General features: G+C 38.3%; 1 pseudogene; it reads left to right on the top strand.

Moving 5' to 3' along the window:
• Window positions 1-12,736, top strand: part of Vmn2r-ps23 (vomeronasal 2, receptor, pseudogene 23) — a 153,426-nt pseudogene that overhangs the window by 57,701 nt on the left and 82,989 nt on the right.

Here is a 12,736-nt window from a genome sequence, read left to right as displayed (position 1 = left end):
GTTAGAGTAGAGATGAGTATCTTTAAGACCATCATCTATGTCCAAAGAGCATCAGGACATGGGATCTGCTGCTGATGCATTGAAGCAATTCCAGAAAGATCATTGTTATGTGACTATTAGTTTTTGAAATGTTTAATTCCAAGCTTCTTCAGAACTTAGAAGGTTCATAGGAAGAACACAAAATGACCAGAGTACCTTTGGATATGTTAGTGATGGCTCTGGTAAGAAAAGTCTTGTGGGTTTTCCTTAAAGGTTTCCCTCCCGTGTTCTTCTTCATCATACAAAACATGAACTATGATTGGTCTCTGAGGTCTTGCACTGTTTCTCCTTGGTAATGTTACCTGATGAGCAGGTAATGAATTCTGGTCTTTACTGTGCATTCAGAGATCATGATTTCCTAATAATTCATTGTGTTTTCTTAGGATCAATATTGTTTTGAATATGTAAAACATCTGAACTTACCTACAGTGTAAGGAGGATGTGTCTGGGTTCTGTGCTGTTACTACACAGCTCTACATGCATTGAGTGTAGTTTAACTCCACTACATTGTTGTGGGTGCTCAGTATTACTTATTGACCATATAACTTCCAGTAAGAACAATATACAGAGAAACAACCTTTTCAATGTCTTGTTTCCTGAAATTTGTACTAGGAAACATTAAATTAAAAAGTGTTATTTCTCTGGAGTGTGCTCAGCAATTAATTTTGTATCAGCAAATTAAGAGAGCAGCTTTTAGATACACACATTCCCAGTTAACAGAGCCTGCTATTGAAAAGTGTTGTCAAGTACAATGCCTATTTCTTCCTTCTAGTCATCTTGAGTTACTACAAATTTGTTCATTATTGAAAAATTAAATTTAATACCTAAGTTATGGATACAATGATACTGGAAAATTATGTTAAGAATAAAAACACACTGGAGAGATTGCTCAGCGGTTAGGAACACTGACTGTTCTTTCAGATGTCCTGAGTTCAATTTCCAGCAACCACATGGTGGCTCACAACCATCTGTAATGGGCTCTGATGCCCTCTCCTGGTATGTCTGAAGACAGTTACAGTCTACTCACATGAATAAAATAAGCATTTTTTTTTTTTTTAAATGGGCTGGAGAGATGGCTCAGAGGTTGAATGCACTGACTGCTTTTCCAGAGGTCCTGAGTTCAATTTCCAGCAATCACATGGTGGTTCACAACCATTTTTAATGTGATCTTGGTGCCCTCTTCTGGTTTACAGGCCAAACACTGTACATATTAAATAATAAATAAATAAATAAATAAATAAATAAATAAATCTTTAATAATAATAAAAAAGAATAAAAATTCAAAACCCTTGCCCCCCAAATAAGGAGAATTCTTGTCTTCCCTCCCTAAGAAGGTAGGTGAAATTTGAGGTGGCAAAAGACTCTATGGCTATTTGAATAAGATGGTATGCTACCTACATGCTTTAATTAGCACCTAAAGTACAGATCATAATATTCCCTTTTGTGTGAAAGAATATTCATGCAAAATATATGTAATTGTGCAAGTTTGCACATCCTATCCTCAAATAGAGTACTGATCACATTGGAAATAGAATACTGAAAATGTGCTTCAAAGATTCACTCACCTGGAAACAATTATTTTTGTTAAAAAACCATGGAAACTTCTTTTAAATTTAATTTTTATTTTGAATCTTTTATTTTAAAAATGTATTTATATATAACTATTAAATTATTTATAAAACTATTATAATTTTTTTTCTAATAAAATAAGCACTACACATGAACATTTGTTTAAAGGAAATTTACTGTACACAGTATAGCACCTTTCTTAGAGTTAGTCTTTTTGTTTGTTTGTTTTGTTTTTCAAGACAGGGTTTAATCATTATCTCATTATATGAATTAGATTCAGTAGAATCCACCAAGGGGTACCCTCAGCTCTGTCTTCCACTTGTGTCCTACTTAAGGTGTCCTGCACACAAGGTGACGCTAGAAAATAGACTTTTCTGGGAATGCTGCATCCTATAAAACAAGTTCAACAGGAAAAACCAAAAACTTTAACAAAGAAGAAATGAAACAGTGGGAATGAGTCATTTAGTACTGAGGAAGAGAAATAACAGAAATCCCGGTGGAAACAAGGGACTGTAATTCTCACACCTACTACTCACCAACAGTCTCTTCTTCCACCTCCATAATCTCTGAAGTCCCCTGTGCCTATGTGTAGTGTGACGCCATGACATGTCACTGATACACCAGCTGCTGGGCTACGTCTTACATGTGACAATCTGCTTCAGTTGTGGGGAAGAGATCTCTTTAAAATAGCATCCTCAGCAGGAACAGAAATGACCAGGTTCCACAAGACTCCTACTATCAATAGTGGACAGTTCTCCATGGCCCTTCCTCCTTTCTGCCTGTGCCTGGGTGATCAGAAGAATCAAACGCATAAGTCTTTTCTCAGAAGATGCGATTAAAGGATGTGGCTGAAAGAACAAGAGAGAAAGGCTAGGCTAGGCAAGCATCTACCACAAGTCCAGCACAGCAGTATCGGGGCTTTTATTTCTCTAGAATCTTAAGTGTCAACTCCGCATTCTAAAGGGTAGGGATAAAGGAAGGGATGTGTGGACATTTGAGCAAACTACTTAAAGTATTCTAGTCTTGAAGTCATACCTGCCCATATACATTCAGTCTGCACGTTCTCCACGCTGTGCCTCCCTCCACTCCTCTACATGGACAGTGGCTAACCATCATACACATATTTTAAGGTATGCAGTGTCTTCCTACCCGTGACAGTCTGAATGAAAATGGCCCTTGTAGGCTCATAAGGAGTGGCACTACTAAGAGGTGAAGACTTTTTGAAGGAAGTTTGTCACTGTGGGGTGGGCTTTGAGTTTCAGATGCTCAATCCAGGCCTAGATGCTTCCTTTCTCTTCTTGATGGCTGCTAATCCAGATGTAGAAGTCTAAGCTAGCTCTCTAGCACCATTCATGTCTGCCTGCATGCCACCGTGCTTCCCACCATGATGATAATGGACTAAACATATGAACTGTAAGCCAGCCCTAACTAAGTATTTTCCTTTATAAGAGTTTCTACAGCCATGGTGTCTCTTCATGACAGTAGAAACTCCAATGAAGACACACTACCCACTTGATTTTGGGGACCATCTTAGTTAGGTTTTCCTTGGATTCAAACTGAGGGCATGGGAAAGTTCTGAGGGCAGGTGGGCCTTTGAACTGTTCCTTTATTTTATTTTATGAGACAGAGTATCACTATGTAGCTCAGGCTGGCCTCAAGCTTGCAGTTCTCTTGCCTTAACCTCTTGATTGCTGTTATATGAATGCAGCATCGCAACTGAATACACTCACAGACTTCACTCTGGAAGCTAAAAGGTTTCTGAAGAATCAGGAAATGGGTTGAGGTAGGTAAAATAGACCAGTCCTTCTTTGTATGTATGTCCAATATTTAATTGGCTTAGTGTTTCAGCTCAAGGATGCTTATTGTTAGGAAATTGTGAGATGAGAAATAGCCAGTGCAGGTACATTGACAGTCATAAGAACTGGCAGCTTGATAGAGTGAGTAGTAGTTAGCTGATGGCCATTCTCATCATTAGCCTTCCCTCACATTGGAGCTGTTTTGTGCAGGAGACAACAACCCCAGAATTCTTGGTATCTTTCAAAATGTCCTTTTGATCATAGCCTCGTTGAGAAATTAATATTTATGATGACCTTGAGCAATCAAGAGGAGTATTTGTACTTTGTTTACTCTGATTCCTAAGGCACCCACTTACATAATACACTTAATTAACATTAAAATTACTAACACTTATTGAACTCTATGTGCCAGGACTTGTGTTCCATGCTTTATAGAGATTATCTCACTGTAGAAATATTCTCATAGAAAACAGCTTTAACTAAAAATATTTTGGTACCTAAGCTTTGGTTGGCTGAAAATTGTATATATAAAAAACCACATTTACTAAGGAGGCTTTAATTAAATAATGGCTTCCATGTTCTCCTTTTGTACTGTGTGTATGCATAAACACATTAAGTCTGGTAAGTGTGTTCAGTGTGTATTGTTGTACTGTGCTCTGTCCTTCAGTAGTATTAGTAATCCCTTATCCATGGGAAATGCATGATAAAACTCCCAGTTTTATGCATGCTGTTTTCTGTGCATAAATGTTAATGATAACATATAAATTAAACACAATAACAGGTTAACAACAATGTTTAACTCTATGCTATAGTAAAAGTAACAGAAACCGGCTGTTTCTGGGCTCCAGTCCTGCCTCAAAGTACAAAACTCGTAATTAAGTTCTGTTACTTTAATCGTTCCCTGGTGACAAAAATAGGTTCCTGAATTAACCTCAATGCTTAGAAAGAGAACCTCACCTTCCACAGTGAAACATCTGAAGTTAGGGTCTCACTCTAGTTACTTATTTCACTGTCGCAGAGAACAGTAGAACTTGATGAAATAAAGACAGCTCATGCGCATGCACAACATGGTCCCAGTGTGTAGTTTGAAACAAAATTGTGTGAGTGTTGTGCCTGCTACTTAGTGTCTGTCAGACAGAGTTTTATTTGTTTGTCTGTCCTCCTGCCTTTTAAAAATTCTTTACACCAGCCGGGCAGTGGTGGCACATGTCTTTAATCCCAGCACTTGGGAGACAGAGACAGGCAGATTTCTGAGTTCGAGGCCAGCCTGGACTACAAAGTGAGTTCCAGGACAGCCAGGGCTATACAGAGAAACCCTGTCTTGAAAAACAACAACTAGAAGAACAAAAAACCAACCAACCAACCAAACAACAAAACAAAACAAAACAGAACAAAAGCTTTACACCAATGCTGAACTGTTGCTGCAGAACAGATTTGGTCTTTCTGACAGTTTCTGTGTCTATTGTTGGTTCATTTAGTTATATTTTCCTGTGTAATAGGTGTATATGGCTTTATTTGATTATTGTCCCCAAATCTTTTTTTGTTTTTTTTTTTTTTGTTGTTGTTGTTTGTTTTTTGAGACAGGGTTTCTCTGTATAACCCTGGATGTCCTGGAACTTAGTTTGTAGACCAGGCTGGCCTCGAACTCAGAAATCTGCCAGCCTCTGCCTCCCAAGTGCTGGGATTAAAGGTGTGCGCCACCACCACCCGGCCCAAATCTTTATTGTTAACTGCTTCTCCTCTTTCACAGAAGCAACTGAATTCATATAATCATGTGTTTCTAGCTGTTTGACACATTGAGTAGAACTGTGTTCTACTGTTTGTGATCTTAAGACAATCTAAGATATACTACTAAAAGTAATGTATGGCCTTTCCCCTTGAGAGATGATTCATGAGAATAAAAATCCTGTAAACATGGTAAACTTTAAAAAAAAAATAGTTAAGCTTAATTTATGTAAATGTGACAAAAATCCTCCAGGACACTTTTAGGAATCATTATCTTCCATTTATATGTATAATTAAGAGAGTCATGAGTTAAGGGTAATTTCCTCTGTTTTTAAAAGCAACATATTTCATGAGGCGGGAGGAAGGGAAGTGCATCTGTGAGTTGGTGTCTGCTGTGCTGCATAGAGCATCTAGCCAACAGGACCCCAGGCTTACACAGGCTCTGCACTGCCCCAGTCCTAGCCAACTGACCTTCTCAAGCTTAAGTGAAAAAAGTAGTGCATAACAAATATAACAAATGTGCCTTCGAGATAAATGAGGAGACTTCTTATATAATCACAGTATGGAAAAGGAATGATAAAGACTTCTATAGGATTTACGGTTGAGTGAAAGGAGCTAGTATGCTTTCTATGTAAATAACATCATTAGCCAAATATAATGACCTGAAAATGGGATCTCAGACATATACATAAGCCTCGTACACCAAAAGGGCTATGGATCCAATAATTCAAAGACAGAAATCATGTGACTTTCAAAACAGTATATTTTTAATGGAAAGTCTTACATTGCTAGCTGAATGGCTCCTCTGGCTTTTCTGTCTTTGATGTTCTATTTAAATATTTCAGAATTCTGTATAAGCTTGCATTTTTAAGTATAAATTGTTTTTACAATTTTTTCGATATTATTTATTTATTTTATTTATATGAGTACACTGTAGCTGTCTTGAGACACACACCAGAAGAGGGCATCAGATCCCATCACAGATAGTTATGAGCCACCATGTGGTTGCTGGGAATTGAACTCAGGACCTCTGGAAGAGCAGTCAGTGCTCTTAACTGCTGAGCCATCTCTCCAGCCTTGTTTTCACAAATTTTTATCTTATTGAACTCATGGGCTTTTTCACAAGACCATGTACTCCTTACCTGTCCATGAGGTTGTGTCTTCTGAGGCCTCTGGGTGCCTAAATTTCATATTACAAACTGAAAATATCCTTCACCATTCGCTGAATCTTGCTGACCATTGTCCTGTCTGCTGCTGTTTCCATGTAAATAGCAGGTGGTGATCTGTGTCAGGAGCCTCCAGGCCAGAGTAGCAGTGGATTCACAGAGTAGGACTCTGGTAATGGCTTTAAAGTCTGAGGGTCTCCGGGCTCTCTAGCTCTCTGATTATACTAAAATGCTGATGATAACCTCTAAAAAGTCCTAAAAACTTTCTTTCTGAGGGTAAAAGTCTGCTGGCTTAGCCGATTAACACCTGTAGCCTAACAGGGGAGGATTGAGCACTGCAGCCTTTGCTCTATCTCAGCAGGAGCTGCTGGGCTCTAACTTTCAGCCTGCTAGTTGGAAGTCCCAGGAAGAGAAGACACTTAGATAAGTGATTATAGAATTTATTACCAAGTTGTAAAGAGTTTCCTATGAAAGCTATCTAAGGGGAAAAGCGGAAAGATCCTAAGTGGGTAAAGGGAAAAATTCTCTAGTGAGGAAAGGGAATAGAATCTAGTCTAAGTGAGGAAAGCAAAAAGTCTCCTCTATTGATCTTAGCTCTCTATTGATTCTTGCGCTTCTCTTTGTCCTCAGTATTTATACATCTGTCAGAGTACATGATCACATGTTACAAAGTTCATCACAAGTTCACACAATAAATCAAACCATAAATTGAAATAGAAGTTTACAACAGCAAATGTTTACATGCATATCCATTAGGAGTAATTATCTGGCTAAATATCCATCATCTGTCTGAGCTCCACAGGTTCACTGAAGGTTTAAAACCGTAATTAACTTATTAGTGAAGTTTTGTATAGTTAAACCCAGTCAGTATTTTATCTTCTGACCTAGGACCTACAATAAATCGTTAGTTGCCTTTTAATGACCTTGGTTAATTGTTTTGCAACCTCTTGGAATGTGCTCTGGGTAGGAAAAAGTCTGGTTATCATCTAAGAGCAATTAACTAGTGACACTTGGGAGACTGGCAGAGTTCTCATTGCAGCTTTGACTACCAGAAAAGGACCTAATAGCAGCCCCGTTATAAAAGAGCTTAATAATCACAGATACAATTTTAGGAATCCTTATAGGATCATCATTAAGACTTAAGTCATCTATTTGTCTATATAGCATCACTACAAGATAGTACATCTTCATGGATCTGCAGAGATCTGCTTCAAAGGTTGTGTGCTCCTACTTAGTGATTGTTATATAGTTTTAATAATAACAGGCAAAGCATATTAATAGCAGGAATCTTCCTAAAGTTAGTCCCTTACAGCCTTGCTTAATGAGGGCTCACCTGTTGCATATTAGATAATAATCCGAGGCAGGCCACTTCAGGATGATCACCTGCTAGTTATTAGCTTGTCCCATTATGGCTCCTGACAGAGCTGTGAGACATTGACAGGGAAGGACTTGTTAGATCATGTTATAATGTAACTTGGTGTAGATAGCCTATCTGTATGCAGGATACTGTTGGGTAGAATCTGAAGTACAATTTAGACGTTGTTGTGTCTGCCAATTGGTGCCCCTTAAAAAAGATGGTCGTGTTTGTTTCTCTTCTCTTTTTAACCTTTTAAAAGTGATTTGCTCCTACCCTGGGCTTTTTCTTAGGCTGTTTTCTTTCCAGTTCTGTCTCCATGGTCATCTAACTTATAGCTTTCTATTGGTCGTTTTCAGTGGCTTTTTTCCGGCCATCATTTCCCAAGATTACTGGTGTTTGTTTTTCTCTTAGAAGGGGCAGAATCATTTTTATAATTTATGATTTGTTAATGTCATTATACATTATATGATATAACTATAAACTGCCCAATATATAATGTGAAGTGAAATTAAGCCATTTTTTTCTATTTGATGGTGTTTAATGATTTAGGTTATCAGTAACTTAGGCTTACCTACTAGCTATTTTCTGACAAACAGAAAAAAGGGGTTTAAATGTGCTCTTAGAACTCAAAATGTTTAGGTAGGGTAAGGTAATTTCTTTTACATGAGGCATCCTTTTGATATTAAGTGTCATGTAATTCTCTTTTTTGTAAAATTTAACAAATATATGATGGTTGTAATCAGCACTGTAACCAATACTAAGTTAAGGATGTTGGTTCACATTCTTCTATTCTAGACGAAAGTAAAATCTTTTCATTTCTTATCTACAGCTAATGATGGTGTGAGTAGCAGAGTATGTATGAAGATATCTAATTGATAAATGTTAAGTAGTTGTTCTTTTTTCTTCATCCATATGCTGTAAGATGTAAGGATAGAGTCTTTTTGCAAACAAGCATTCCAAACATGAAACATTCCACCTTCTCATCTTCAGAAAACATCTAAAGAGCAAAACTAAAGAAAAAAAAAATACAGCAGAGCAACCTGCTGCCAAGACAGTGAAGGAAGCAGAGCATGAACACAGCGGATCACAGAACATGCTCTCTTACGTAAATCATTAAAGATTTCAAAGTGAAAGTTTGTATAGTTCTTAGAAAACATGAGAATAATATTTGTGTCTAGGAAAAACGACTGCCTCATATCTTTAAGGGAAAAGGAAGATTAAAGGTAATTCCGTTTTAAAGAACAATATATTTTGTTAGAGAGCTAACAAAATAGATGTGCGAGCCCATGTCTGCAGTGCTGTAGAGTCCAGATCAGAGGATCCCAGCTTTGTCCATGTCCTGGGCCCCATACACAACCTCAGCCCCACTGCCTCCTTCTCAGCCGACCATTAATGATGGAAGTGAAAATAAATTACACTATGAACATGGCAAACCAGAAATTAATAAGTCTTGTAAACAAATGAAAATTCTTATAAAATAAACAATAATTATAATAATAAGATGGGATGATGATAAAAGGCTAGTTACATTTGAAATGAAAGGAACTAAGGTGCTTGTTATGCAAATGAGCACAGCATAAAACAAAACATAATTAACTATGCATTTGATGTTAGACACGTGCCAAGGTGTAGTAAACCATAAACGCAGTGGCTCCCATAATACAAGGAAATGAATCACGTGACTACAACAGCTTGTGATCCTACCTGAAAGTGCTGGATCCACGGGTCTTCTGCCTCTGGTGTTTAAAATGAAATATTGCAGAAATCTGTGTGGGCTTGCATTTTAAAGTATGTTGTAAAAATGTTCATGTTCTTGAATCCATGTCCTTTTTCCAGGTAAGCCCACCTCCCCCTACTCTATTGCTTTGGATCTTCCTTCCAAGTCCTCTAAGTCCTCAGATTTCAAATGAGAGACTGAAGAAAATGTCCTGACATGTGTCTGGCTATGATTTCACTCTGTCAGGTGTTTTCTCATTCTTAGTTAATATCAGCAGGTAAGGTTTTTTTTTTTTTTTTTTTTTTTTTTTTTGAAAAACTGACAATTGGGGTGGGGGTTTAAACATTTTCAAAGTCCAGAAATTGTGTTTAGAAAATGTCAGAACATATTTTTAAATTATTTATATTAATATATAAATATTAAATTCTCTTTAGATGTAACAAAACTTTAGGGTTAGAGGGTTAAGGGTTAGGGTTAGAAGTTACAAGGTTAGGGTTAGTGTTGTTAGGATCAGGGTTGTTAAGGTTGGGGCTAGGGGAGAGGGCTAGGTAAGATTAGGGTTAGGGTTAGGGGTTAGGTTTAGGGGCTTAGGGTTAGGGCTGGGGTTAGGGGGTTAGGGTTAGAGGGTTAAGGTTGTGGTTAGGGTTAGTCGAGTTAGGGTTAGGGTTATATGGGTTAGGGTTGAGTTAGGGGTTAAGGGTTAGTGTTAGGTTTAGGGTTAGGAGTAGGGTTTTGGTATTAGGGTTAGGGTTTAGGGTAGCATTGGGGGATTAGTTTTAGGGTTAAGGTTAGATTTTAGGGTTGAGGTTAGGGTTGGGGAGTTAGGGTTAGAGTGATAGAGGGTTAGAGCAAATCAGGGTTAGGGTTAGGGGTTAGGGTATAGGGGTTAGGGGTTAGAGTTAGGGTTTAGAGTTATGGTAAGAGGTTAGGGTTAGGGTGCAGGGTTTATGGTTATGGTTAGTGGTTACGGTTTAGGTGTTAGGGTTAAAGGGTTAGGGTTTGGGGGTTAGGGATAGTGTTAGGGTTAGGGTTAGCATTAAGTCAAGGGCCAGGTTTAGGGTTTGTACTAGGGCTAGGGCTAGGGCTAGATTAAGGGTTAGGTTTAGGTTTCGTGTTAGGGGATTTAGGGTTAGTGTCAGGGTTAGGCCTAAGTTCAGTGCTAGGGCTAGGGCTAGTGTTTGGGTTATGTTTAGTTTTATGTTTACAGCTAGTGCTCGTGCTAGGTATATGGATAGGGATTGGTTTGGGTTAGGGTTATGGTTAGGGCTACTGTTAGGGTTAGGTCTTGGGCTATGGCTAGGGTTACATGTAGGTTTAGGGTTCAAGTTAGGGTTAGGGCTGTTGCTGGGCTTGTGGCTGGTCCTGGGCCTTGGCCTGGAGCTAGGTCTAGGGCTAAGTTTAGGGTTAAGTTTAGGTTTAGAGTTAGCGTTGGTTGACAGGGTTAGGTAAAGGGATAAGGGTTAGGTTTAGGTTATGGCTCGTGCTAGGGTTAGGGCTAGGGATAGACCTAGTTCTAGGGATAACTCTAGGGTAAGGGTAAGGTTTTTTATAGGGCTAGTGCTAGTGCTAGGGATAGGTTTGAGTTAGGGTTAGGGCTAAGTTTAGGGTTAGGGCTTCAGCTAGGGCTAGGGCTAGGGTTAGGGTTAGGGCTTGGACTAGGTTTAGGACTATGGATAGTGCTAGGTTAAGGCTAGAGCTAGGGCTCTATTTTGTGTGTTGTCTAATTTAAAGTACTTTTCTTACAGGATATCAAATTGTACTGTTCCCTAGAATGTTTCTGTGAAATACAGGAAAGTAAAACATACTGGGTTCCTGTTCTCTATAGAAAGCAATTGCAAAGCGGAGTGAACTCAATGTGTTTTGGTGATGACGTCTGTTTGAGAAACATTCTCGTTTTGCTCTTAAAAACATATGTTTTCTGCATAAGAGCTTTAAAGCTAACTATATATAGAAACACTAAATGAAACACTCTTCTAATTATCACTTAGGCATGTACATTGTACTCTTTTTTGTGTATCATCTAATTTAAAGTACTTTTCTTTCAGCTATAATGAATTACACCATTTTCTCTGAAATGTTTCTGTGAAAATACAGGAAAGTAAAAAGTACTGGCTTCCCATTCCCTGTAGAAAGCAATTACAAGGCAAAGTGAACTGAATGTGTTTTGAAGACGATGTCTATTGGGAGAAGCATTTTTGTTGTCTTCTTAAGAGCACATGTTTACTACTTAACATGTTTAAAGCTAAGTGTACATGGGATCACTGAACACAGCATTCTACTGGTTATTTGCACAGAGAGTAACATCCACGCATTCACATTATACTGTGTTTTGTCTAGCTTCTACGATAAGATGGGTTTCTTTCAGCTACAACGAGTTGGACTGTTTTCAGTGAAATGTTTCTCTGAAAATGCAGGGAAGTGAAGACATACTGTGTTCCCATATAAAAGTAAAGCGATTCTAAAGTAGAGTTTGCTAAGTGCATTCTGAAGAGGATGTCTATTATGAGACATGTTCTTGTTGTCTTCTTAAAAACACAAGTTTAGCCGGGCAGTGGTGGCACACTCCTTTAATTGTAGCACTTGGGAGGCAGAGGCAGGGGGATTTCTGAGTTTGAGGCCAGCCTAGTCTACAGAGTGAGTCCCAGGACAGCCAGGGTTACACAGAGAAACCCTGTCTCAAAACAAACAAACAAAAAAGCAAAACCAAAAACACCTCACAAGTTTACCACCTAATATGTATAAAAATAACTGTGCATGGGAACACTACACAGACTGCTCTCCGAGTTATTTGCACACAGAGTAACACCCAAGCATTCACATTATTGTGTACTTTGTGTAGCTTCTATGTTAAAGCACAATTCTTTTAGCTTTAACGACTTGGGCTATTTTCTGTGAAATATCGTTAAAAATACTTGAAAGTAATGACATACTCTGTTCTGTAAGAAAATAAAGCAATTCCAAAGTAGAGTTTACTGAATGCATTTTGAAGAGGACCTCTATTGTGAGAAACGTTCCCCTTGTCTTCCTTAATGTAAAGGGATCACTGAATGCAACACTCTTCTGGATATTTGCACAGAGAGTAACACCCAAGCATTCACATTGTACTGGTTAAGGCGCTAAAGAAAACACACTTCTGGTAATTATCACAAAGAGTAACACACAGGCACGCACATTTTACTGTCTTTCTTTTTTTTTAAGATTTATTTTATTACTATATATAAGTACACTGTAGCTGACTTCAGATGCACCAGAAGAGGGTGTCAGATCTCATTAATGGGTGTTGTGAGCCACCATGTGGTTCCTGGAATTAAAATTCAGGACTTTCAGAAGAGCAGTCAGTGCTCTTACCTGCTGAGCCATCTTGCCA

This window comes from Mus musculus, chromosome 5 (assembly GCF_000001635.26).
Source record: "Mus musculus strain C57BL/6J chromosome 5, GRCm38.p6 C57BL/6J".
In the NCBI taxonomy this organism is placed as follows: domain Eukaryota; kingdom Metazoa; phylum Chordata; class Mammalia; order Rodentia; family Muridae; genus Mus; species Mus musculus.
This window is presented reverse-complemented; position numbering and strand designations above follow the sequence as displayed.